General features: G+C 42.5%; 1 protein-coding gene and 1 long non-coding RNA gene across 5 annotated transcripts in view; one reads left to right on the forward strand and one right to left on the reverse strand.

The window, feature by feature from the left end:
* The window catches only part of HS6ST2 (heparan sulfate 6-O-sulfotransferase 2), a 272,381-nt gene that overhangs the window by 199,733 nt on the left and 44,797 nt on the right, over positions 1-27,851 (forward strand). The gene's annotated exons all lie outside the window — the stretch shown is intronic.
* Positions 1,032-27,733, reverse strand: LOC116661835. 2 transcript variants are annotated; one of them, XR_004317819.1, is made up of 4 exons: positions 27,407-27,733; positions 18,248-18,302; positions 14,399-14,586; positions 1,032-5,420 (listed from the first exon to the last, which is right to left on the reverse strand). It is a non-coding gene; the product is annotated as an uncharacterized LOC116661835 (long non-coding RNA). The 2 variants fall into 2 exon arrangements; XR_004317820.1 differs by lacking the exon at positions 27,407-27,733 and adding an exon at positions 18,901-20,618.

The following is a 27,851-nucleotide window of genomic DNA, read 5'->3' on the forward strand; positions in this document are numbered from 1 at the left end:
GTTGCCACGAGGCGTGCCATCATATTGCCACCAGTGCTGAAGGGGCTGTGACAATCCTAAGCCATCTTGTAAATGTTCTCTCTAGTTGCTTGGCACATGGTTTTCTAAGATCATGACGCTCACCAGGACCGTATTTGGCCTATAGTCGGCTTATTGGCTCCAGAAAGATTTACCAGTGTCTCTCCTTTTTCTTCCTACCCTCCTCCATCTCATCCTTTGTTTCGTAGCCAAATAGGTTAGCAAGAGCAAAGGCTGTAGCCTTGGGATTCCTCCACTAGTGCAGACTCTCATTAAAATGGAATAGATCCACCATATCTTAGATGCCCAGTTTGGCTCCCTTTTTCTGATCAGGGCCTCAGTGGCTTTATTGGATATCCAATAATAAGTAGTAAATTCGGGGCTTAATTCCATAGTCAGGTTACAATTCAGTAAGATAAATGGTGTAGACACACATAGACACCTAATCACACAATATTAGTATGGAAGGGCATTTAAACATCGTAGATTAGATGGGTCATGGTGGCGAAAGTACTAGGTTTTGCTACTAACTAGTGGGGTGACTTTGCTCAAGTCCTATCTCTGCTGGGAGCCTTGACTTCCTCATCTCTAAATGAAACGGAGTGGGCGACCACTAAGATAATGGTAAATAACATAGGGACTGTTATCCCTGTAATGGCTTTCATGGGATGAATGTAGAGAATTTTGTTTTATTTTTGTTTTAAAATTTGCTACATGGTATAACCATCCCTCTATAACAATTTTACTATACAATAAAGCAAATCTTGATATATTCTTTATTTTTACTACGATACTGATCAGTTTGACCAGCAGTGATTATCAGAATAATTTATACCTGGACTTAGTTTGTGAGAGAGGAAGAGAAGAGTACAAATGGTGAGATGGAAAAAAATTGGCTTTGGTAAACGTCCATGGGGCCATTTTTAATTCTGGTGAACTGAATGATGTATGAAAACTATTTGCAAGGCTGGCATATTTTTCAACCACTAGTAAAATAATAAAACCACAATTCATTTGGTAATCCCCATTGTATATTCAATTTTATAAATATACAAGATTATGATGATCTCTGCCTCATAATTAACAATTTGCATAAATGCTTGCTATTATTTTGTTGTCTGAATGGATTTCCTAATCCGGAAAAAGAAGGGAACAATCAGTGGAAACCATCCCAAATGCCTTGCATTATTGCTACACACATGCACAATGAATAGCGATGCTAATTGTTTCAGACCAGAACCTCATTTGTTTTTCTGTAGACAGCAAAAACATTAACTGCCAGAGTGTTTGCCAGTTTCTCTCTCTCTCTTTTTCCTATAGCCAGTTGTATCATAGGGTCTGCAATTGGTTGCAAGCAAATTATTTGGCTGGATTTTCACAGTATCATTTTGTGATGGAGTTTCCACGCTTCTGCTCAAGTTAGCAGTCAATGCCTCCAACAACCAAAGACTCTTTGTATAACAGTTTAACAGTCAGCCTCTATAAATTTTAAGGATAAAAGGATGTTGACATACAAACCAGTTCTGTTGCTGCATTTACTTTCTACTTCTTATTCCATACCTTTAAAATTATTGGCGTTAGACCTGCATATAAGAATCATAAAAAAAAAAATCAAGGCTGGAGGAGGCATTTCAGATCATCCTGTCAAATTCCCTCACTTTTCAGATGAGTTTGCTTATCAGTAATTTGAATATCCGTAAGAACCACCAAATCAATGACGCCTTTTTTTTTTAACTTTCAAACCCTTGGGAGCTACTGTAGTAAATACATTTGAATTATGGCTGTTTTGGAATCACATGGCTTCAACTTATTTTCCAAAAAGTGAATCTGATTTCTTTAAATATGCCTTCATAACATTTACCTAAACATAGCCATAATGTTGATGATATACGTGTGAAAGGAGACGTCCTATGCAGAACACTTGGCGATAGGAGACACTCAGCCACTATATCCGCTCCCTTCCTGTCATGCGCAGATTACCCAGCTAACACCAGCATCTGGAAGTGTTACTGCAGAGACTGAGGGTAGGGGCTTTTAGAATCAAACTGTCCTTGGGTCTGATCCTGGTGCTGCCACTTGCTAGCAGTGTGACCTTAAGGAAGTTCTTTAAGCTCTGTGGATTTTGTTTCTTCACATGTAAAATGTAGACACCTTATAGGGTTGTTACAGGGATTAAATTGAGATCAGACATATCAAATGTTTAACACCGTTCCTGGCACATAGTAAACAGTCAATAAATGGTGGTGGTGATTACCACCATCGTCTGGCACACCCAGTGCCAGACTCATTCAGTCATAACCTTTAATCATACAGTCATTTGGAGTCCATGCATACCCACCTGTACACATCTGCATTTAGGCACACAAAGTTCACAGAGGGGCACCCTGAAGACTGCTTACCCAAAGGTTAGCTGTGACCACCATGTTTCAAAATCCAGTGGCTTCTCTGGCTTCAGTCTTTAACTCTTTGGAGGTTCTGGAACTTTTCCATATCTTCTCTTGCTTGAAAGCATTCCCAGTTTATCTTGGTTCACCTCCTGTCTTCTTCTTAATGCTTCTTAAGTTTCCTTTATGGGATTGTTTTTACAGACACATGCAGACACACACACACATAGCCTCTCCCTCCCCCTCGCCCCTTTCAGTGAAGCAGTTTCCAAGGTCCTGTCATTGATCTGCATCTCCTCTCTTGCTGTGTTCTCATTCTGGGTAATTTCATCTCCTCCCACAGCTTCACCTTTCACCTCTACGCTAATGATTCCCAAATTGACCTCTCCGATTCTTAACTTATTCCGGAGTTCCAGGCTAACTCCAATTTCCAGTTGCCTGCTGAGCATCTCCAGGGCAGGATATCCTAGGAGGCTGAAGTGTCATCTGGCTTTTGTCATCCTTTGTCAGGAATGCTGATTGGGGACTCTAGCTTCAAGAAGTTTTAGAAGTCGAAAACAAGGAAGAAGGGCTAGGCATTAGTCTGAGCAGAAGTAAAAGTAGTCTAAGTTAGGAGAGTGATTCAAACTGAGCTTTCCAGGGAAAGCGTGGCAGGTAAACTATGAATGTCTATTATTATGAACTGGAGATAGAAGTTGGCAGTTGGACCTTTCAAAGGTGTATGTTTTCTAGGGAGGAGGGAACAGCTCTCCTAAATGAAAACTGAGTTCAGTTTTTAGGTGCTGGAAGATTGGTATGTTTGAGGGGAAAGACTATTTAAAATAACCTTTCTTGGGATAATTTGTATGTGAATCTTTTTAAAAAAATATGTTATTTATTATTTACTTTATTTTGGTGGTAGGGGGTGATTAGGTTTGTTTATTTTTAGAGGAGGTGCTGGGGATTGAACCCAGGACCTCACACATGCTAAGCATGCGCTCTGCCTCTTGAGCTATACCCTCCCCCTGTATGTGAATCTTGGGTAAGTGTTTGGTTTTACAAATGTCTGCGCCAAGAGGAAGGATAATGTATTCAACTTGGAGCCTGAGCGTGTGGTAATTTTGAGAGCACTGCACACATATACATGTGCTGGGTCAGATAGGCCTGAGATTGTGAATGTGGGAACATAATTCTATCAGAGGGGAGAAAGATATTTTCTTTCATTTATTCGACCAATATTTGATGAACACCTACTTGATGCCCCGCTCTCTACGGAGCAATGGGCTATGAATCCAGAACGAATAGAGTCTTGCCCGTAAGTGTCTAATACAGTTTTCATTAGTTATATGCAAGTACATTGAGAGTTTAATTTGGCCTAGAAATATCTGCAGTCTGTGACAAGTTGTTCAATGACTGTAACCTTGCTGACAATCTTAATGACCAAAGAGGAACTTGAGGGAAATAAAGACAGTGCTAAAGGGGGAAAAGAATGTGCATAAATTGATTACTTCCTTTAAATTTAGTAAATATTGAATTACTTTGCGATTTTACATTTCAAGTTGGCTCTCGGTGTTTTGGGACAGAGTAAGAATGATTACATCCAACCCTCAAACTTAATTAGAGCAAAGGGGATAGACACATCTTGGTTAATGTGTATAGTATTGTTGGGAGAATTCTGTAAATGAGCTATTCTTATAGAAACTACAGACCTAGCTTATAGCTTTAGCACAGAGAACAATATTCCTTCTGAAGGAGGGTGACCTCGTTCCCCACCTTCCCCAGATTAAGTCCAGTCCCTCCAAGTTGAATTACTGCCCCATGGACTATGCAGAGGTCATTATACCTTCCAAGTGGTAATGACCTAGAAAACTGGGTGAGTTCCTTGCCTTCATGGGTGCACCCCTGCTTGCCCTTTAGACATTTGGCATGGCCCTTTGTTTGCAAGTCTTAAATCCAAGTGTTCTCAGTCCCAGTGGTCAATTTCAAAGTCCCCTTCTAAGTTGCTTTCAGACCCCATGGATCCCTCATTGCATTTGCAAACCAAACCTGATGCCCCAGAGCTCCTGCTCTGACATGTAGATGGCACCACTCCCATTTTACTATGCCAGCACCTCCTTGAGGACTTTTGTGGTGCAAAAGCTCTCATAATAATGGGGCACCTATCGACTAATGTTCCTATTTCGTTGGCCCTAAATGAGTTAGAGATATTGATATACTTCCAACTGGAAGTAAGACTAATACAAATATCCTTGGATTTATAGTCTTGGATGTCTTTATTCTCACAGCTTGCATCAATTATAGTCTGGGGAAGGGTATAGCTCAGTGGTAAAGAGCATGCTTAACATGAAAAGCATCTTAACCTCCTGGGTTCAATCCCCAATACCTTCATTTAAAAAAATTAAAAGTTAGAGCCTAACTTCTTTTACTTTTCTCAAATTTATTCATTCAAGATGTATCTACTGAGCACTTACTATGTTCCGGGCACTGTTCTAGGCACTGGGGACAGTAAGACAGACAAGGTCTCTGTCCTTGTGTTTTTTAAGGGCGTGTGTGTGTGTGCATGTGCAGGTTGGAGGGAAACAGAGAATAAACAAATATACAAGTAAATGAGCAAGCTAATCTTAGAGAGCGATAAATATCATGAAAAAAATAAAAGTGGATGGAGAATGACTGGATGGGTGGGAAGTGATCAAGGTGAATTTTGCGCACTGCTTATTGATTTTATACAGATGTTACTAACACTTTGCTTGGACCCTTTGGTTTCGTCTATTTCATACTTTCCAGTACGAGTTCTAATTTTGCTCCTTCTGGCCACTCTATCATTAGGACCACTTCCTCTTAGCTAGTCCTGAAGTATAACTCAACATGTGCTCCTTATTAAACTCCTGTTCCACATTCTTCTCATCTTTGTCGGCATTAGAATTTGGCAGATTCACCCGCTTGTCTGTCATAGAATAGATGGGTCTACTGATCCCTGCGGGGTATTTCAGTTGATTACTCACTGCATTTTTGTTGTGACAAAAGTCTCAGACAAACTACCTGTTGAAAGAAAAATACAAGCATTAAAGGTTAGTAATTGTGGCATTTGGTTTTGTCCACTTCTGTAGTGGGAAGAGCCCCGGACTGAGAATCAAAAGACCAGGGTCTCCCTGCTACAAATGAGCTATGTGACCTGAGACATTAGCACTTCTCTCTAAAAACCAGTGTTCAAAGTAGCTAATCCCTAAGGTTCTTTCTAGCTCTAAAGTGGTACAATTAGCTGTCTTCAGAGACATGGGCCAAGATCTTTTTCCAACATTCTGTTTTATAAAGTGGATGTGTAGGAACATTTTCCAGTCTATCCGAACTGCTTAGATTAAGCATAAGTTTTCCAGCAAAAGCCAGCTTTATGATTCTTGTAAATGTCACAAGAAGTTAAAGCATTGCTTCTTGTTTTAACCTCTGCCAGCAAGGGCATCAGTTCAGCATCAAAGTTGCAGTTGTCAATGTCTTCTGTGTGACTATCTGAATGTCCACTGTCTTTTTGGCTTGCCCACAGGGAATCATCAGAAAGAATCAAATACAGATAAAATGAATGAAGGCATTCTAAGTTGGCTTCAAAATGACATGGCAGAGGTGTTGCCTGCTGGTGACTTGGGTGCCGAGAAAAGCATCTTAACTCTTAGAAGGCCACTCAAGATTCTTCCAGCCATCACTGTACTGCCTGCCTCAGCATCTAGTCAAATCCCGGTTAGGAATTGAAGTGGGAGTTGGAAAGCTTGCCTTGCCTAACTTCCCCACACCTTCCTCTGTCTGCTGCACTGGGCTTTGCAGGAGAAGATGGGGAAGCAGGAAGAGTGGGTTTGGAGAAGGTGGAAGAGATAGAAAGTCTGATGTACCTTTGCAACTCCATTCTATGTTGTCACCATTCCCCTTCTGATTGAGATACTCGGCCGTGTTCGAAACACAACAATCAGCTCCATGACTAGATTTTAGGAAATCAATCTTCTGAAAGTGCATTGAAAAGTGGAGCATGATTCTGTGGTAAAGGAGTCTAAAGAAGAGGATCCAGGAGTGTTTGGAAACTCCAAGAAGTGCATGTCTGATTTATCATCACAGGGTCTTGACATGAAAGAAGAGGGTTTATGGAAAGAGGTAAGGAAGACAGCCTAGGGAATTCCTGCATGGCTTTAATTTGAAAGGGCGGAATGTTGTGCAGGTGAGAAAGTAGATCCTCACCAAGACAGTGACTTGCCTAAGGACACACAGCTAGTTTGTGGCAGACTCAGGACAAGAACCCATGTCAACTGCATCCTGTCCGGCCTCTTGATTTGAAATTCCCTATTCTCACTGGAGTTTTGCTTGCTTGTTTGCTTCTTTTGCTGTTTCATTCTTGGCACTACTTCTGTTCACAGCACTTGTAATTCATGATTCTCAAAGAATTTTATCAGTGGAAGTGAGCAAAACCCCTTAGCAGTAGGTAAAATGCATTTATTTTTGAGGAATTGGGGCCAGCTGATAGTACAAGGTCACAAAGAGGAGAGAGTCACTGGGTTGGAAATCGAGGCTAAAACTCAAGATTCAGTTGAAATAAATGAAGACAGGGAGGATTGTGGCTATAGACTGGGGATCCCCAGTTAAATGTATACATCATCCCTTTAATGCTCTTTGTTAATTACAGCTCTAACCCTTTCCCCATCAAAAGATTTAAATGCCTTTTATTTTAAGTTCTCAGTACTTTGAATCCTTTTCCAGGTATATTTGTTGCCTTTCCCTTATCTTTCTATTTCACTATTCTAGATGGGTTTTTCTTTTTTTTCCTCTGCAATCTTTTCCATTCGTTCGGTCTCACTGTCTTGTCCAGGGCATTCGTAGTGCAGCTATAAATCACAGGAGATCCTAGGTGCACATAAAATGGAGAGCACTATTTCACAAATTAGAAATTACTAGATTATTTCTGTTCCCTTTCCAGAGTTGAAATATTTCCTATTTGGCAAATGATCCTTCTTTGAAATCGGAAAATTGCACCTAGAAAAAAAAATGACTGTCATTGTGGCCCCGTGGGGCTTCCTGTCCCTTCGCTTTCATTGGCTGAACATTCAATTTGCTCCATTGATTTTCCAGACAGCTCAGCATCGCCCTGTCAGCCAGATGCTGGAATTATAAGGGGGCTTCATCAAGGCCCGGTGTGGTTTGAAGAGTTTTCACCTTTCATGATTTTGGCCGTGGGTATGCCAGAAACCACGTGTAAATGGCCTTGGGGAGCACATTGGTCTTTTTCTCGCGGCTTGTGCCATTTTCAACTTGATTTCTGCTCGCCGCCGGACAGAGTTTACCTTCTCTTTTCCGGGAGCTCTTGTTCATTTGTCAGGAGCCCTAAAAGAAGGCTACTCGTGTACAGCCATGGAATGTCAGAGTCATTCTAAACTGGCATAAATGGGCCTTTAAATGATCTTTACTGATTGTTTCTATATTAAAATATAAATGCATGTAAGACTTTATGAGGAGCCCGTGTATAGTTTTTCTCCTATTTTTTTTCATATGAATTACTTGCCAATATCATAGATGATGCATGAGGCAAAATAAAGAGTTTCTTAAGCCCATTACAGCTTGTTTGCATGAAAAGGAAAGAAGGCTACGGGGAAGAAGTGAACATTATGTGACTCACAAACACCTTTTAGACAATAACCTATCTTCTGAACCTACTCAGGGGAAAGTGGTCACTAGGATATTCTTTTGCGCAAGTAACCTTTCTTGACTAATTAATGAGAATTAATTTCTGGTTACGTGGGAAATATTGAGGATTTTTGTGAAATTCACAAGGGTGAAATAAACTAAGAGAGCCTCAAAATTAATTAGTGATAATTATAAACGCTGGTATGTTTTATGAGAAAATGAAATAGGATGCAAGGATATGAGCTTTTAATGAAGACTCTCTGAAAACCATGCAATGTTGTATCATTGAAGAGTCATGTGATTTAATACTTGGAGATCGTAAAACATCGTCTTAAGCCATGAGTGTTTCTGAGTGCAGAGTGAAAGCAGAATAACCAGGGGATTATCCTCTTTCTCAGCCTTCTGTCCTAGCACAACCACAAGCACAAGGTCTCTGATTTCCTCTTCTCCTGGGGGAGGTATTTCACATCTTAGCCATAGGCACTCCTGTTCAGTTTTCCTGGCCTGAAATCGTAGGTGGTTGGCACTGAGTCATATTGAGATTGAAGGAAACAGGTGATGGCCATCAATAGACTGGGGGAACCAGGAGAGGACCTCTGACTTAGTGATTATCCAAGACTGTAGTTGAAAATTCACTAGTAACTGATTAATTCATTCAGTCATCTCAGATCTATTTATTGAGCACCTACCATAATCCAGCCCTATTTGTAGTGCTAGGGATTTGACAATTGAAGTAGACAAGGTAAAGCTCTCAGGGAGCTTCCATTCTGGTGGTGGATACAGACCATCCAAAGTAAGCAAGTCAATAAAGCATGTCCAGATTGTGATAGGGATTATGAAAGAGACACGCAGAGTGCTGGACAGGGAATGTGTAGTCTTTGGAATAAACTCAGTGGGAGCAAATTTTATCCTTTGTGGGTGTATCTGATTTTTGGAAACATCAAAAATGACAGGAAGCCAGGTCTCCTCAATAGAGAAGATCAAATCGATTGATAATGGTTTGAGCCCCAAATGAAAGTTATCTCTACTTAATGTAATATTCTTGAGTGCCAATAAAAGTACATCCTATGCTGAGTAGTGCTGTGCACTTCTATGTTTTTAAATGCAGTGAAAAGACTCCAACAGTGGATGCTGTCCTTCAATGATTATTTAGGCGTATTTAGCTATCAACAGCACCGTCTCTATTTCCCTGCTTCTCTATAATTCTGGTCAATCCTTGTCATCATTGGCAAATGTACTTTAACTGTTGTCTTTGTAAAAAAAATTATCCTAGGATTGGGAGTGGGATGTAAAATAAATATTGAGATATTCCATACTATGTAATACAGCTGTGAGGCACGAAATTTGGTGATGACAGCTTATAATTTAGTCCTTTCATTTTATTATATAGCTCAGATAAAGTGAAATTTCAATTATGCTATTTTGTATCAAATAAATCTGTAGCATGTTAATACACCATTTTGATGAGATATAATTAATTTGAGTCTGGGGTAAAAAGAAAATGTTTATAAGCAACAACGTTAAGATGAACAGACAAAGGAAGCCATGAGAGGAGAACTGAAAAGCCTTTGTGTGCCCCTTCCTGGGCTAACTTACGGGGTTTCCACCACTTCTCCTTAGTGATTCCATATGTCCTAGAAATGTTGATTGTGTCCCCCGTAAAGGAGAGCTAATAAAGATGGTTTTGTTGAATGAGACGATGCCAGTGATTGCCATTTAATTGCATCTTTGAGAAGCATTGATCTGCTTGCTCTAGGGGTGTTTACTTGAGCAACTGCTCTGCCAGACACTGGGCCAAGATTTGGGGTGCAAAGGTGAATCAGAGAGAGGTGCTGCCTTTATGGTACTCCTAGTTAAATTGCGGAGACAGAAATAAATGTGTGATGGAATATGGCGCACGCTGATACATAGGTACACAGGTAGAACCTCAAGGAGTCTGCACTAGGTTGAGGTTGTTGGGTCAGAAACTACCAAGAGAACTATGCAGTGGGTTGCTGTAGCAAGTGATGGGGCAGATATGCTCATTTTCTTGACCGGGAATAAATCTCTTTGCAGCCTTGGTGTGATTCACATTCGGACATATTAAATCTATTTGCCATTTTTTAAAACTCTGGTGGAATGGGGAAATCGAGCTTCAAAATTAAGTTGGGTTTATAGGGAATATTCTAGAGTTTCTCCTTGAATGCAGAAGTGGACTGGGTCAGAGTAACCCTCAGCTGACCTGTTGTGAGGACCTAGCCTTGATTTTCTTTTCTTTTTTTTTCTTTTTGCAACACCACCTCTATTTCTTGCAGCAACTGCAGCTGAGCCAAAAGCAGATTCATTGCCTGTTTACTTCAGACACCAAATAGCCACTGAGCCAAGGATTAAGATAGCTCTGTCTTCTGGGAGCTTATAATCTAAAACAGACAACTAACCAGAAACCCTATCCATCACGCCTGATATGCTCATTTCCTTTCTCATAAAGCTTCAAAGAAAACAGAAAGTGGCAAGTCACATTCTCCAGAGTGTGTCAAACCTCTAGAGAGTGTTCTCGCTGTTTTGCTGACTTTTCAAGTTGAAAGCTATTTTGTGTATAATCTGCAATAGATGAGAGCGTTATTCTTTAAATTGGAGATGAGAAAGCAAGCGATATTCTTTCTTTTTTTACTATCAGCAAGTTACATCAAAAAAGTATGGATCAAATTAAAAATGGATTCTCGATTTGCCGTGTGGAAATATGCACAGTATTTCAAATACTCTAAGGTCAGGGTCAATGTTGAGGTAGAAGAGGTATCATAAAAATTAATTTAGGAAACTAGCCTTGAGATATTTCCTGGTTCTAATAATCCCACAGGTGAAAGCAACATCTGTGGAATAATAAAGGTGCTTAGTTTGACCTTTTTAGCAAAGAGGAGATATTACCAAGGCACGGCCAAAGCTTGGCGCTGAGGCAAAGCAGTAAATTAATGGGGGTCGACAAAGTAGTTATGTTATAGGGATAATAAGATCGTTCGTGAGAAATGTTGAAAAAGTAAGGCACGTGCCAGACCAAGATTAATTTCCCAAGGCTTATGTGTGTGAGAGACAGAGACAGAGACAGAGACAGAGGGGAGCAGAAATGCAGAGATATAGACAGACAGACAGACAAAGTAGCAAGAGGCTGAGTCAGAGATGGATAGAGACTGAGAATTGAAAATACAGCCAAGTCTGCTGTAAAATTCACTCTGAGCCCTTAGTTAGGTCTCGTTGGGCCTCAGTTTCACCATCTGTCAAATGAGGGGGTGAGCTAGAAGATGACTCTGTAGAATTTACTAGCTCTCTAATTCTACTTTTGGGTGCTAGGTAAATGCAAAGGCCAAGCAGGTGGGGAGATCAAAAATATACACAGGCCAGCACATGCAAACAGACAGACAGACTGCTGCAAACCTTCATTGACTAGCTTAACAAAAATAGTAGAAAGCCGCTATTAGGGTGGACAATGGACTGTGGAACACAAAGCCTACAAGCCAGATCCGCAGAATCATCTCCTCACTTTCCATAGGGCCGTGACAATCTGAGGAATTGGCAGCTTTCTTTTGCCTGGCATTGGCTTAGCCTTCTGGGGGCCACTGTTGAATCGTTTTCTAACTGGTCTGGCCATCTTTCTTTCCTGTACAGGCTCGGAAGAGTAGTTATGTGAGGGTCTGTAAATGACCTCTGGTACCCAAATAGAAGGAGCACCCAGATGCTAAGCTTTGTCTGTATAACCATCACTTAGCTCCCCCAACAGAACCTTCTATGGAGGGAGGGCATGGAGAGAGTGGCTACTCTTACCACTTGAGGAAACTCAAATCACCTACATGCTTTTTTTTGCCCAACTCTGTCTGGATATCTGTCTGTGTTTCTAAAGCTCTGTGGGTAATTTGGAGCATACTATGTTCCCCAGGCTTTCAAATTTTATCTCTTTTAAACTTTGTGAATCTCGTTTGCGAGGTTGGGGAGCTGATGAGATTAATTAGTACTTGTCTAGCTCCCAGCCAGCAAATGACTTTAGCAAGGAGCCAACTCTGTACCAAGAAGACAAACCTAGTGCGGTAAAAAGATGAGGCTTCAGACTAGATTTCACTTTCATGGTTTTTTGCAAGAAACAAAACACTGGGATTTTCTTGCTTTGCTTACAGCTAGCCAACTCCCCCTAAAATAACACTCCAAGAGTTTAGCTTGAGGGCGCATGGCCTTATGGTAGGTCTCCCTCCAGGTGCATTTGATTGGAGGTTGGTCTCTGGGCCATCTAGGACTCCGTTTTGAATTTACCCAGATCTTCATATTCTGATGCTAGTACATGTTGGAAGAAAAGGAACTTCATCAAAAGCGCATTTCTTCAGTGAAAGAGAGCACATCGGGATAACAGCCTCTACATTGCACCCATCATTATGGTACTTTCTTAAGCAGCTCTCACCATCACTAGAACCCCCATTCTGCAGGCCAAGTGAGTCCTGAGAATGAAGGCCGGAGTGAGCATGGTGAGTGAGGAAGAGGGTGAGGAGGCCAGGCTTCAGGCAAGCTTGTTCTTACACTGAGTGGCTGATGGTGTCAGTTGGGTCACGTAGAGCCTGCTTGGAGAGAACGCTGAAACACTGGGGACAGACTTGGCTTCCAGGTACATCTCCAGCCTGAACTCCCCCCTGGTCTCCAGACTTGTATAACCAACATCTCAGCCCAGATCTCCACTGGGAAGCTGAACTGATATCTCAAACTTGACCTACCCCAAAACAAACTCCTGACTTTCCCCCAAAACTTGTTCCCTTACAATCTTTCCCATCTCAGTAAGTGGCAACTCTACCCTTCCAGTTGCTTCCAGAGGCCAAAATTCTCAGAGTATCTTTCATGTTTCTTTCTCCCAGACTATGTCTAATCTGTTCTCAAATTCTATCTACTCTGCCTTCATAATCTATCTGAAAACTGACCGTCTCTCACCACCATCTCTTCTGCTGTCCTCATCCAAGCCACCATCATTTCTTATGTGGGCCACTATAAAGGACTCATGGCTGGTTCCCCTGCTTCCACTGTTGGTCCCCTACAGCCTGTTTTCCACCTAGTAACCAAGGTGATGATCCTTTGAAAATGTTCATTCAGATTTTGTCACTCTTTTGTTCAAAACCCTAAAGTGGCCCTCTATCCCACAAAGAATACAGGACCAAGGCCTCCCCATGGCCTGCAAGGACCTGCACAGTCTGGCCCCTGTTTTTTCTCTGACTTCATATTTTATTGCTCTGCCCTGAGCCCATGGCTCTCTACTTGAACCAGACTCCTTTCCTCACTTTAAATATACCAGGCCTGCTGCTGCCCCAGGGCCTTTGCACTTGCTCCTCTCTCTGCCTGGAAAGCTCTTCTTCTAGATACTTGCAGGGCTTGGTCTTTAAGTTCAATCAGGTCTTTCCTCAAATGTCACAGGAATGATTTCCAAGAAGTCTGATTCTTAAAAAGAGGTCACTGGACTTGGCCAGTCACTGATGATCTTTTAAGAGAGCAGCTGCAGTCAAGTGGAAGAGGAGATGGGTTATCTTCTAACCATCTGCATCCCTTACTAGACTGTGTGCTGTCGAATTCAGCGCTGTTGTCTCATTCATCCTTGTGTCTCTAGTGTCTGGCCTACTCCCTAAAACCCAGTTGGTTTTCAGTCTGTGTGTGGAATGAGGGCACAAGTCTTATTTTTGAACAATTGGTTTCATTAAAACACATGGCTGACTGTTGTGATGGCTGGCTCAGTTTTCTTCAGGGAACATGGTTGTAAAATAAGACCTGTGCATTCATTGCAGACCCTTTTCCTGAGTCCCAGTTTGTGACATGATGTTAAACATGTGGTTGAGAGGTTTTTGGTGCCTGCAGGGTTGGGCAGGTGCAGGCTGAGACCACCTTAGGTCTCCTCGGGAGATAAGGCAATCTCTGCGTATTAACTAGCTCACTTCCCTTTTAAAATCCCTCTTTTAGAGACACTGGAAGGGTTATTTAAACCCAAAAGCTATCCTTGGGGTTAAGCAAAATCTTAATGACTTTAGGAGTGTTCATATAGTTCACACTCAGCTGATGGGAAAAACTACCTTTAATGCAGATCCCCCAAATGATTTTAATTGGGTTCAACCTTCGTCTCCTTTATTTCCCCTCCTTTATTTAACAGTGGTGCTGAAGTTCAAAGCCTTTCTTCTTCTACACTGCTCCTTCCTTCAGGCTCTGTCCTCCTGAGATCTTTCCCTAAACACCAGTTAGAGAATGTTGACCTTCCCTGAAACCCTGTATTCCTAGAGCCCATTCGCACACAGCCACGGTGACTGCCGTCCTCCTTTGCCATCTGCAAACTGTAGGAAGGTCACTCCTGCAACATGGGCTTCCAGGAAACTTACAGCCGATGGCTGAGATGTCTTGGCAGGATGCTCCTCCCATTTCGAGCCAGCTCTGCCTGCAAATGTCCCGGTGACAGACTTCAAACCCTCTAGTTCCTGAAGGTGACTATGACTTGTAACCTATTCCTGGGGTCAGTCCGTCCGGGGCTGCCGTGCTGTCTGCCATGCTTATCATGTGAGCAATTCGCCTACATAGGAAGAAAGACAGTATCACCCATATAGCCAAGAATAGGTAGTCACTGTACCACGCTTTGAAGTCACTTCCACTCCTGCACAAGAGGATTGTTCTGTGACTCCCTCTGCTATAAATCAATGGCATATGAAATAGTTATATGCCACCCAGATTCATTCAGCAAACATTTGCTGAGTGCCAACTGACCTGTATGTGAAGGAGGTGGGGGAAACGCTGAGATGAAACACAGTCCACCTACCCTCAAAAAGCCCACAATCCACAAAGGGTGGAAATAAAGAGAAATGTGTAGAGAAATCTTATGATCCAATGTGATATAATCAGATCTGAACAAAATGGAGCCAAGAGGAAGGGATTGCTGTTGCCCAGGGCTGTGGAGAAGCCTACACAACAGAAAAGGCAATGACTGTAGGTTTTTAGAGAGAAGCAGGAGTTTGCTGGGAGGAGGTGATGGGGCAGGACGGTCCAGGCAGAGGAAGCAGCTTTGTTAAAGCCCAGAAGCAAAGACAAGCATGGAAGGTCTGGGCAGGGCAGTTGTGTGGTGTTTAGAAGACGTGTAAGGGCTGGGTTTCGTCACGAAGGGTCCCTGCTGAGGTGCAGATCTGACCTGGGAGGCAGGAAGGAGCCAAGCACGGGAGGGGCGAAATAGCTGTTTTGTCCAAAGATAATATTGGCACAAGAGCTGGCGGGGGAAGGGAGTGCGTTGATGCTGTGGTCCTTACGACTGTTTCCCCACCATTACTGTACTGACCACACCGAGACAAACACAGTGGGAAAGAAGGCACTGTCCTGGTCCAGACGCCTTTCCTGCCTGGGCAGAAGAGCTGCAGTGCCATCACTCTTCTGGTCCATGCTACGTTGAGCATGGGATGAGAGCTCCTTGTTCCAAGGCGAAAGCCCTCAGTAGGAGACTGTTTGTAATCACGCCTAAAATTACTTCATTATTGGAACCTGTGTTTGATCTGTGATTAGGCGCTGGATTAAGAAATCAAGCAATCAACCATTGAAAATTGTAACCATGAATTGTTCTATAAACAACCAGCTTCCCCTGCTCCCCCCAGCCCAGGGAACAAATCTGAAAACACATGCTTCTCCTGTTGTTTATCTGCCCGTGGGTTTTAGGCAGTGCTTGCGAGCTGTGTACAAATTTGAGAGCCATGCCTGGCAGCCCCAAGGCCCCGTTAGCCCTCACATATGGAGCGCTCATGCTGGACCTTGTCAGACTAAGACGAGACAGCCAGGGAGCATGGAACTGTTAAAAATATGCAACTTATTAAGATTCGCCTAGTAGAGGGGAAGAGAACGGAGGAGAAACTGCCTGGAGTTCAAGATGAAGAAGAGTTAAAGGGAAAAAAACTCTCAGAGACGGTTGCTGTCTGAATGATTTGTTGGAAGTAGTTTTTGTCCTGAAGGGGTTTATTCCAGGCCAAAGGCATTCAAATACTGCAGCTCGTAGAGATACGTATTTCTGTAAAACCACCTTAGGGCTTATTGACTTTCTCTTGTCTGAAAGAAAGCCTCTAGTGCTTAACCTTTCAGACATGTAATAAATAGTCATAAATTCTCAGTAAGATCTAAATTTCGTTTTGGAAAGACTGGCAGCTACGAGACGGTCAGGTCACATGAAGCAAATGACTGTGCCAGGGAGGTGCCCCCTCGGTTCCCATCATGCCCAGCGACAACCAGACAGGAGCCGCTTGAGATGTTTATTTGCTCATTTCTCTGACATGCAGAGGTAGCAAGCTTCACTTTCTTTCTCTGCCATCATTTCCAACTCAAGATGCTTAGAAACCGTAACATGAAAGGATCTTTAAGAATCTTTCCAAACACGTCCGTATTACAAAATAAGGACGAAGGCTCCTGAAAGTTAGGTGACCTGCCCTTTGTCCTCAGCTAGTCATCAGCAGAAACAGAGCTGTAATCGAGTTTATAACCCAGGTGTTGCACTTTAGATAAGAGCAGCCCTTCATTTGCCTCTTGGAAACAATTCTAGTAGCCCAGTGATAACACTGGCCTTTCACAGAAATTCACATTGACAAGTTTGCATCCTTGACACTTGGCATGCTAATACCACCGACAGTAGTTAACACTTGCATGTAGCACTTTACAGTTTGCGCAGTGCTTTTCATCATAGCATCTTTAGTGTAACTACTAGTGTTGTCGATGGCTTTACTGGTGGCATTATAAATGACGATGTGTTGTAGACGGGATCTGTTTTCTCAAAGAGTTTGAATTCCTTTTAAAAAAGAAAAGAAAAGAGGACTGAGAAAGGTTTTACTTTATGTTCTTGTCATTTCCGAAAGGATGTATGAATAAAAATGTGAAAACATCCTGTGTTGAAGTAAAACTACCGCAGAATTGGAATGGACTTAAGTACAGTGGGCAGTTCTAGGAGGCACGGCAGTGGAAGATTCTAGGTCAGGAATAAATACTGGTAATGAGTTTCCAGATACCACTCTTCAGTTCTAAAGACACAAAAAGAAATCGTGGTTCCTGGAAAAAAAAAAAATGAAAGAACGAGAGGAGGTAAAGGCAAGGGGCTGAGAAAAGGAGGAGGGGAGAGGCTGAGGAGAAACCTCTGTCTGAGACTGGAACTTACAAAAATGATGTCTCTTTTTCCCAAACTCACACATTCACAGCAGTAAACTGCTGAGCTTTGAACATAAAGCCCTTAAATCGTTCTGATTAGAAGTTAGGACTTTGAGAAACTGAAGACTCTTTCAATTTCCCAGGGAAGTTGCTGATTTGGGTTTTACATCAGAGGTCAGCAAATTCCAGCCTCCAAGCCAAGTCCAGTCCATTGCGTGTTTTTTTCCTGGCCTGTGAGCCCAGAATGGTTTTTATTTCAAATGGCTTTTTAAAAATTAAGAAAAATATTTTGTGACACTTCCAAATGATATGAAATTCACCTTCCAATGTCTATAAAGAAAGTTTTGTTGGAATGTAGCCACGTATGTCTGCAATGGCAGAGTCTCCAAATCCCAAAATATCGACTATCCGGCCCTTTACAGAAAACTTTTGTGAACTCCTGCTTTAAAAGGAAGTAGCTTCCTGATCTGAAAGAGTTAAATAACTTCCTATGGGCCCCAGGTCTTCACCAGAGGGGAGTTTAGACACTGGGACACTCTGGTCCAATAAAACTTCATTCCCTGAATTGCACTGTTAACCACCATGCTTTTAGAATCAAAGTAGAAAAATGGGATCTTGTGCTTACTGTCTAAACTATAAATTGTATTCATGAAGTACACGAGATGTATAAATTTTCTAAAATGTAATATCGTTTCCTAATAATTCTAAATGAGATTAAGAGGAAATGTTATCATTTGTGCTTTGTAATGACCTGCTTCATATAGTGAGCAGCCAGCAATTCGGGGTCTGCGGGCCCTGTGAGGACACATTTCCTATCGATTAGCTGAAGCTTAAGCCTGAATGGTTAAGTCAGCAATTTGACTTAAAAAAAAAAACTGTAGGTGCTAACACCTCTATAGCAACAGCTCTGCTATTGGGTAGGTTGTGGGGACAGGCAGTTATTTGTCCCGATTTTCTGGCTAATTACTCGTCTATGTGTTGTGGCATCTCCCACCAAAATGCCATACAGAGCTGGGCTTCCCAAGGGTGTTTTGGAATAATGGAATTCAAGCAGGAATTTAAATACTCACCTAAAGCTTTTTCCTGGGTCTCGTCACTAAGGATGGTCCTGGCTTGGGACAGAGACTGAGGAGGTAAATGAAGGGGCTGAGAATCAGCACTGGAAGGTCAGAAAGGCACATTATGCATGTTGGAACATCCACCCTCTGAATCATTTCTCATGCAGTTTAAAGGCATATTTTGCATTGATTATCTGTCGCTGAAGCCATGCAGTTCAAGCAGTTTTCTGCTTTTTACCTCTTTCCCAAGCAGCTTAGAGCTAAGAGAAGAGGATGGAGTCTGTGCCTAGTTGAGATTTATTCTCCTAGCAGGGAGGGTCCACGGCCTTTCAGCCTCCCATTTCCATCACTGCCTCTTGGAACTAGATTACTTTGAGGACTGTACTCTGTAATTTTCCCATTAGTTTCTTATATTTCTAAGAAATAATTTCATACAGTTATGACCTTACATTTCCAATTACACTTTATTTTGGAGATCTTGCCATTTTCCATAGGTTTCTCTAGCTCCCTTGCTTTTAGCTCCTGTGAAGTCTAGGAGAAAGGTTCCCCCACCCCCACCCCCTGGCTTTTATCCTCTGCTACAAGCATTAGAAGCAGCTTGAATGTGTATTTCTGAAGGCTTCTCTGGGATCACAGGGAAGCTGTCTGCTGATGGGTCTGGTTACCTGACTGAAGATTTGTATGAGGATTATGAGGAAATGTCCAATTCTCGGTGTCTTCTGTCTGGACAGGTTACAAATTTGTAATGGTTTCTTGTATGACCGCTGGTTTACATTCCAAGTGTTTCACCTGAACATTCGAGATGCTGTGGTTCAGTTGATAACCGTGAATGATTTCCTGTCGGCGCTTCCCCTTCCATATCCCAAAGGGGTGTCGCTTACGATGGAATTCATTCAGAGAAGTATTGATCCCTCAGCCATCACACTCCATTGATTCCCCCCCACCTGCAACAGAAGAGTGCCTTTCACGGGCCCAGAGGTTCACATTGCCTCTAGGTATGATTGTTTATTCAGCAAGGGCTTTCATTAAGCCCAGCAACACTATGAGATAAGGAGGCTTGCTTAAACAAACATGGCAGCACTTAAGCCCAAATACAGCAGGCACAACAGAGGACTTCTCTTGGTGTATAAAGGATGCCCAAAGCCTGACTATTGTGAACTAATTATTCCTTTCTTGCTCCTAAATGTACCGTGACTGAGCTGCAAGGGGCAAGGAAGAGGGTTCATTGGAGTGTCCTAGAACTTACTATTACAATTCAGTCATTTCTTTGAGAGTAGAGAGCACATAGTATTTTCGTATTACTAGAGCTTTGCCTGTAGCAGGTGGTAAGTGGGTTGTTGTTGAAACAGCAGTAGATGAGAGCTGTGAACTTGTACAATAAGGCTGAGACTGCTCTAACGAGTAGAAAACCAGAACTGTCACCTTGAATCAATTAAGAAATAATTAAATTATTATAATTTGACTGTTTCCATTTCTCAGCATCATTATTCTGGACAGTCAGGTAGCGAGACTGCCTTGTTTTACCCCGTTTTTCAGTTGTGTGAACTGAGGCATACCAATCAATTGAAGGATTGGTGTGATGCTTTAGAACAAGAACCCCTGTTCTCCAACTGTCCACATGGTGCTCTTCTCAACAATCCACTGAAATCTAAGCTAGCATCACTCACCGTCGCTATTTATAAAAGTCTAATGAATACCTCTCACTCCCTAATGAGATACTTCTCTTGACTGCATAGACAAACAGAGCCAAGCAGGTGACGTCAGAATGTCAGAGTGAATTATTGGGCTTGTGTCAACCCAGGCAGGGATGAAAAATCACCCCGGGGAACTTAATCCAGGAGCAATCAAAGGGCCAAAGTTTTAATTAGTGAGAGCTGTGATTTACGTTCTCATTCGGCAGTCTAAAACTCTGCATTAGTCTTCAAACTCCTGCCCCTCCCTGGTTTTGTCTGACTGGTTAGGATAGTTCATGTGCATTTATTTATTTATTTATTTATTTATTTAACTTTTTTTTTTATTGAGTTATAGTCATTTTACAATGTTGTGTCAAATTCCAGTGTGGAGCACAATTTTTCAGTTATACATGAACATACATATATTCATTGTCACATTTTTTTTTTTGCTGTGAGCTTTTAAATAACGTTAGTTTCATGGCACTTTGAAGGGACTGAGGTAGGAATCTATTTCCTTATGCACCAGCAGAACTGTTTCCAATACAGAAGTCAGTGAAAGGTCTTGTGTTGGGAGGCGCTAAAAAAGGGGGGTATTTCAGCTTGGTACCTGGTTCTTTCATCTTTACCCACAAAGAAAACCAAAATATTTTCAAAATATTTTCTCCGACTGCTGATATTAGGATTTATTCCTAATCAAAAGGAGAATGAAGCCAGAGCACTAGATGTGAGTTAAAGAATGGAATGGTTTTATTTTGAACAAACAGAGCAGGACTAATAAATGGAAAAAGGTGCCAGTTTCTTCAACAGAACCAAGCTTTCCGTGCAGCTGCATTGGTTACTACGTTCGACAGCTGTAGTATGTTCTCTTGACTCTGCTCAGTGAAGGACACATCTTTGTCCTTTGAGGGTTTTTGGAATCAGTCGAATGTCATCAGAAGGTAATTATGATGTACTAATTGGATGCTCAAGCTGAGTCTTATGGTTAGGGCCAAAAGTGAAGTGTGACTCCACAGTCATGAATGATATTTCTCATAACTGTCTGCGAAGAGAGTTCCCAGGGAAGAGCTCTAGACATGAAAATGCCAACAGCATCTTTGGAATCTGTATACATCGTCTTCAGGCGACGACTTTAAGAGGACCAGCATGCATGGGGTATAACATGGGCCCCGGTAGGCTTGCTCAAGATCTTTTTCAAGACTTTGTCACACCGTCTACATTGACTGACTCCTCATTTGCCAAGTAACTCTGAGCCTGGTTTCTCCTTCCAACAATCTGGATGGAGGTAGCATCTTTCCTGAGTGTAAATTTATGAAAGCCTAATTAATACCTCTTACTTGCTAATGAATTACTCCTTTTGACTTCCTGGCCAGGCAGGGCCAAATATGTGATGTCAGAATTCCCTAAGTGAATTATTGAGCTTGTGACAACCTGGGCTGGAATGAAAAGTCACCTCAGTATATTTAATCCAGGAACAATTAAAAGGCCAAAGAATTAATGAATGTGGGTTTTAATTTGTTAAGGTTTAAAGAGGGAGCCTTTTTGTTTGCCCTGGTGCCTTTTTCTGTCCTCTTTGATTAAAACTGAGTATACATTTCTGGAAACATACCCATTTCCTTACTCCGTTCCTTGGGCAAGAAAGAAAAAAAAAGTGGTCTCTGAGCCTGCAAAGAGCATCAAGTCATCGGCTTTGCAGTTCAGGTGATGAGCCAGTGCCCTGCCCCGAGGAACTGAGAGGAGGCGTGGAAGAATTGCCACTAGAAGGAGCAAGTGATGATAAAAGAGAATGCGTGATAGAGTTTGACAGGAGAGCAATGCCCCAGGGGCCCTGAACAAAGAACTAGAAAGAAGCACAAGGGAAATTGGGAGAAGCGCTTCTCTGCAGTTTTGGGCCCAGTCCCCCTAGCTCCCAAAACGATGTCAACAGCAGATACAACTGCTGATGTGGGGACAGGATCCAGGCACATGAGCTGTGCTGGGGGAGGAAAGTCCCAAGGCCACTGACACAAGACGACCCAATGGGATCAATCCTTTCTGAAGTCCAATGAGCGGGTGGTTTGGGGAATCATTTGTTTAGGGTCCTTGTTCAAATGCATGCCTGTAGGATTTCCACCCTCTTCCCCAGTATCAGCTTAGATCACCAGGAAGGCTGCACCTACACCACATTAGCTTAGCTGCCTGCAGGTTGTTGCCACTGGCTTACCTTCTAATGGGGTGTCTTCAGCTGCTAAACATGGATGAATTTTTGTAGTGTGGAAATTATATGCCACTCAATTTTTTTAAAAGTGTGTATATATATATATATATACACACTAACTACTATACATAAAGTAGATAAATGACAAGGTCCTACTGTATAACACAGGGAACTCTATTCAATACCTTGTAATGGCCTATAATGAAAAACAATATATATATATATATATACATATATATATATGTATAACTGAATCACTATGCTGTATACCAGAAATTAACTCAACATTGTAAAGCGACTATACTTAGATTAAAAAAAAAAAGACACTATCCTGTGGAGAATGCTGTTGCATGTCCAGAAAAATCTGTGCTTCTTAGACCCAGCACCAGGGATACTTTTGACTCTCCTGACAAAATGAGGCCTTCCTTTTTCTCACAAGTTGAGAGCGCTCTTACCCAGCTTGTCTCCCTTGTGGCCTTGGTTGCTAGGAAATTCAGAGCTAACTCTGGCACTCAATTTCAGTAATCCTGCAGGCCAAGCTTTTGAGAACAAGTCTTTTCCCTTTAAAAAATATTTTTATTGATCTCATTTTTTTTCCCTAGGGTCACATTATAGGTGTGCTTTAGGATAAGCTACCTCTCTTTTGGGGTCATGGTGGATTGTAAATTACAGCAAGTACTTCAGTGGCCCAGCCTGTGACGGTCCAACACCCACTACATTCTCCCTGGCCCGTGCTCCTAGCTCTGACCTTGTGCTCCTTGCAATACGCTATGTTTCTGTTAGTCACAGCCCCTCTTTTCACACTAGATTTGATGCTTTTTCCCTGTATAAATTTTTCATTGTAATTTCTAGATGCCTCCAAATATCAGAAAAAGTGGTGGGGTGCATAGAGTAGCATGAACCTCTCTGTATTTATTCTTATCTCTAGACCCAGTTTTATAGAACTGCCAAGAAGGAAATTTCCACTTAGACCAGAACCTTTCAGCACGCAGACTGCTGACCTGCGGGCAATGACTGCTGATAGGATAGCCTTCATTGCTACTTTACTTGACTTTCAGTTTGTGGCCATCACTTGACAGAATTAAAAATTGACTCTGCTCTAACTGCTCATTTTTTGAAGGGGACATTCTGCTCCAGAAGAGATGTTGTCCAGGAGAAAAAAAAAGACTCTGTAATGTGCCCAGAAACCAAAATTGGATGGGTCAGGGCCTAGGCCTCCAAGTTGTTGGCTCGCTGGAGTTCATGGTCTCACACAGGCCATGGATGACCTTTCTTTAGAGCCATGGGCAGTTGGACAATGTGCCTTGACAAAGTCTGGCTGAGTTTGACATCCTGGCAAGCAGGTGGTAAAGGACACGTCCCCTTAATTTAAACAAAAGTCCTACCCAGGCCTCCAAGGGCTGAGTGGAGCAGGAGCCCCTACGGGAAATTCAAAGGAAGAAACAAGGGCAAAACTTTTCAATAGTAAGAGGGTCACACTTCCCCTCTGGGGTTTCAGCTCCCTCTTGAGTTTCTGGAACTTTAATGCTGAACTGCCCTCCCATAAGCCCTAGACAAGCTGAGACTGAAACCATGCTGAGAAAAACAAAAAGGAAAACAATTAGCATAGAGTAGATGGGGTTCACAAAAGCCATCGTTCTAAGAATCCCAGGAGAAGCATTGAACAGCTTTTAAAAGCACATTTCTTTTGCTCCTGAACCACAAAGAATGGTTTATATCCCTTGTATGCCTCTATCTGAGTGCCTCTCCTCCCGGTTCTGGGTTTCCCCAAGATAAATACCATCTTGTTTCCCTTGAAATGTCAACTCTGCTTTCCCTGGTTGGAATCTTCCACGTTACTTCCTGATTTCCCGCCTGCCCCTCCCCAACTCCTTCCAGATGCGCCCTGAAGAACTGGTCTACTTCCCAAGGGCATAATGATGAACTGACATTCTTGAGCCCCAGTGAAGGTTCTAGCCCTTCGCAGCTTAAGTTATCTGCCTCTCTCACACAGAGTCATTCTTTACAACTCATCGCTGGGATGTCCTGACCCATCTATCCCCGGTTGTGAGGGATCTGGAAGTGATTTAATATGGTTTAACATTCAGGGCATCCCTCATAGACAGCGTCAATAACAGAGAGCAGTCATTTTCTCACATAGGTTGAGGGCAGGGTCTTCGCATAGTAGGATCTGCTCCCTGCCAGTAATGAGGACATTTTTCACAAGAACTTTGTTCTTTATTTCACTTAGACTTTCATGGTGATGAGTTTCGTTTGTGCCTTTCACATTTTTATCACTGTAGTTTTCTCTCTCTCCAGTCTCCATTTTCCTTAAGCCAAGAAGTACTCCCAGACAGTGAGATCTTGCATTGTGATTTCAGTGTTTGCGCTAGAGAAATGTAGGGACACCCAGTTTAAAGAATTTATTAATAGGAAGTTGTTTAGTGGCTGGGGAGCACCTGAGGGCCATTATTTTGATGCACAGAACCTATCTTATAAGAGGTGACAGAGATGAGATCTTGTCTCTCAGGAAGCCCAGAACTTCCCAAGTGCCCAGCAAGTGGGTCTTGGCATACGGCTGACTTGAATTCTGATTATTCCAGAGCCAAGATTTTCTGAAAGTTTTAAAGTCGGGGGAGAGCAGTAAGGCCCGTTTCTGATTTTGTACATAATAGAGGAAGCAAACAACAGGCACAATAATGAAAAGCAGACTAGTTCTTTCTTTGGGAGATTATAACCATATTTGCATAAACGTTAGTATCATTGTTTCATCTTGTTTAGGCACCAAAACAGTCTCTTGTTTTATTGACCTTTGTTTCAATAAATCAGGCCAGACTGAAAAAATAATATTAGAAGCCTGTAATTATGGATTTGTATGGCCCAGGATGCTTCCTTCAGCATACTTCAGATTGTCTTTTCCAGGAATTGATGAGAACAGGTTTCTTGTGATCAAGAAGCCTTATCCTCTATCAAACACTCTTGGCATGACAAACGCCAGCATGACTGATGAAATACCACAGCTAATCAGAAAAACGCGCTAGGAGAAAGCAACATGTAGCTGTTGGAAACCCAAGACAGGAAACCATCTTACAATCAGCAGAGGAGTCTCTTATGATTGCGGTATTCATGCTCCCAGATCCAGCTTTCTCCCTGGGCTCACGTGAGCCCCCTTGCTCCACTCTTGCTTGTCCTTCTTCATCTTCTTCCCAGACTCTTCTTTCCTCATCCAACACACTCTCCCTGTATCCTCTCTTCAGCTGAGATGTCTGTCTGTAGCTAAGCTTTGCATCCATATATCGCATTCTCAGTTCGTGTCCCACAGGTGCATAAAACTCAACATAACCCCAAACTGAACCTCTCATCTCCTTCTGCAAACTAGCCTCCTTCTAAAGCCCCCCCCCCCACTTCCTGACCTACTTATTTTGGCAAATGGAGCCACAGTTCATTCATGTTACCTCTTCTTTGGTTCCAAACCTTCCTGCCTTCTTCTGTATTCTGTGGGGCTCTGGCCCTGTTTGCTAGTTGCCAGCCAAGTTCTGTCATTAACTCCATCCATCCTTGGATGCCTCCCTTAGATACATCCATTCTCTTCTCTGGACCTCACTTTCCTATCACTAAGGACCCTTTTAGCTCCCTATTTCTGAGTCTTTCCCTTGCCTGGGGCAGGATAGAGTCAATAAAGAGCCTTAATATTTGGCTTAGCTAAGTGTTCTGTGTTAGACTAGACTGTCATTAAAAACTCATAATCGTGGAAAGAAGTATATTGTTATAAATTATACAAGGGCCTAGCATTTACCAGTGATTAATGGGTGAGACAGAACAAGATTTGTTTTGTTTCCATGAATTTTCAGTATTTTAATCTTCCATGAACATACACAGTAAAACAATGCTCAGATTTTCAAATTGGAAAACAACAGAAAGAAGCGGATTATTGGGTTTCATTCAGAAAAGGGAAGTAGAAGTAATCTCCACGCATCGTGGGGCAGATAATGTTCGCAGAGGAGCCCCGACCTAGAAACAGCATCCATTCAGACAGGCAGTTGATATGTGAAGGCATGATGCTTGAGCAGTTTGAAAATGAAAATATTTTCAAGTTTTAACTGTGCCTCTTAAAATAAATGAAAAGTGTGAAAACCTCCGGTTTAGAAGCTCAGTGCTGTTAAGAGACCACGGGAGCATAGCTGAGAGAACTTTTCTTTCCTTACTGCCCCAAAAAGCATTGTCAACACCTTGTTGACCTGGCCCTTCTACTTTATTTGTAAGGAGCCAGCTGCATTTTCAAATCTTGAATACATTCACTCCCTTAGAAAGCACTGAAGATGTGGAGTTCAGCAACAGAAATACAGTTGAATGCTCCTGGCTTTGGACACCAACATGTAGCTAGAGAATTGGTGCCCTGAGTCCCCAGCATTAAGACCAGAGACCTTGGTTAGGCAGGACCTACCCCGCCTCCATCACCCAACTTGTTCAAGATTCTCCAGCTATTATAGAGTGTGACCCAGTTCTGCTTGCTTCTGGTGCCCACGCTCTTTCCACAACTTCAGAGTTGCCTTCAGTTCATTGGCAAAGCCGTTCCCCAAAGTGGCTGACCACTGGTTTTATTCTATGAAAAGTTTCCTATTTGTGAGCATTGGGACCCAGAAATGGCACTGTGGTAGGCTGTCTCCTTTTTTAGGCATACAGTGTGGTCTGGCATAGTCATTTGAACAAAAAAAACCAAAGGCACATGACTCTGTTATTAAACCTCTAAGCTAATATGCGTTAGTCAGTCTGTTCAATTCAACAAACGTATGTTAGAAGCCAAATTTATCAGGATGCTTGTCAGTCAGCAGGTGCTGGAAACCTATAGGACAGATGTTCTCAGAAACTTTATGAACAGATAGGAACACAATTTGCCTTCATCATCAAAGAATTTAATAAATAGTGTGCAGGCAGAGTGGACGTTCTTGAAAATCCCCTAAGAACATACTTAGTAGGAAGTAAAAACAAAGAGAAAAGGAAATGAATAAATGATCAGTTCCTGCCCCCTCCCCGCCCCTGACACCCTGGGTTCATGTCATTCTGAAGTATAAAGTCAGAATCGTACTTCCAAGCACAACAACTTAGTCTTCTTTTTTCTCAGTGTGCTAATCCCTGCCACAGCAGGTGGCCTCTCTGGCTTTTCCTAAAAGTTCACTGAGACTTTTCTGGCTTACTCTGGGGACTCCCTAATGTCTAATGTTCATCCACTAGGCTCCAGTTGTGAATTTTTCATTATGCCAGATCATTTTCAGTAAATAGAACTTCAAGCTCAATTAATGCTGTCAGATCCAATTTTTGTCTCACCTGTCTGAGCTCCACTCTGTGGTGTTCGCAGTAAGTGCCGCTTCCTCGGGAAAGAGGAGCTTCTCCAGAGATTGGTGTTGGCAGCCCTTTGCTTCCGCCTCTTTCCGGACTCTGGAGCAGTCCAGGGGGACGCATTTCATCCAGCACGTTCTAAGTGTGTTGTCTAGAAAGCCAGGGCCATGGATGTGGCGGATTGAGATCCCTCAGTTGCCCCTGAGGGTGGCTGGGCACTTCTTGTGAGGCAGTGGTTCTCCAAGTGTGCGCCCCAGCCCGGCAGCATCCGCCTCACCTGGGAACTTGGTAGACGTGTGAGTTCCAGCCCCACTTCCTAGAACTGCTGAATCAGAGACGCTGGGGGTAGAGCCCAGCTAGCTGTTTCACAAGTTCTCCAGGAGACTCTGATGTCTGATGACGTCTATGAGCCACTGTCGGGAGATGTGTTTCA

The sequence above is a fragment of the Camelus ferus genome, chromosome X (assembly GCF_009834535.1).
Source record: "Camelus ferus isolate YT-003-E chromosome X, BCGSAC_Cfer_1.0, whole genome shotgun sequence".
NCBI classification, from domain to species: Eukaryota; Metazoa; Chordata; class Mammalia; order Artiodactyla; family Camelidae; genus Camelus; species Camelus ferus.